This window comes from Choloepus didactylus, chromosome 5 (genome assembly GCF_015220235.1).
Source record: "Choloepus didactylus isolate mChoDid1 chromosome 5, mChoDid1.pri, whole genome shotgun sequence".
Classification (NCBI taxonomy): Eukaryota; Metazoa; Chordata; class Mammalia; order Pilosa; family Megalonychidae; genus Choloepus; species Choloepus didactylus.
In genome coordinates, this window is record NC_051311.1 from 157,801,479 (window position 1) to 157,802,292 (window position 814).

The following is an 814-nucleotide window of genomic DNA, read 5'->3' on the forward strand; positions in this document are numbered from 1 at the left end:
CAGAACTGAAGGTTCTGGAGTTTCCTGGCTGCCCACCCAGTTATTATGGGGACCCTGGGAGAACTCGACCATTTGTTTCCCCCTAAAAGTGAACCTATCATGTTCATGCTAGCCAAAGAGTGGGGACAAGACTTGTATGCAATGTAAAATATATTCAAGAAATGTTTATAATAAATTGGATTCAGCCAGGCATCTGACAGTCTTATGTGATGTTTGTTTACTCAAACATCACCCCCAATCCCTGGTGCAACAAACTCTGCATTCTCTGGGTTTCCAGGGTCTTTGTACCCTGTGATAGAGGTTGAATGGCCCTGAGGACTCTCTGTGTTGGGAGACTTACGGAAGGCAGTTATGTTATATTGACTTGATCTTTCTTGTAGCTGTTTCACTCTGGGACTTGGGCAGACCACAACCTCACCCTTCCCTTCTGATCTTGACCCACTGCCCTTGCATATAAATATGCACACTGGGGTTCTCTCTTCCTTTACTGAATACTCCTTCCCAGGAGGCACCTAGCCCTTCACTTAGGTAGACCCTGCATAACTTTCTTGCCTTCCAGGAATATTTGAATCCAATGACAAACTCAAACTGAGGTTTCTATTTCCCCTGGACCTCCTACCCTCTGCAAAGCATCTAACCCACTGCATCTCAAATATCCCACCAAAATATCTCTGAGTATGTTAAACAGGGAAAGCCAGGTGTGTGGTCTGAAACCACAATCATAAATTTCTTTAAACTCTCATGCTTTATTATTAGAATTCATATAAATTTAGCTTTCTACCCTCATTTGTTTTTATAGAAAATCGATCTTGTA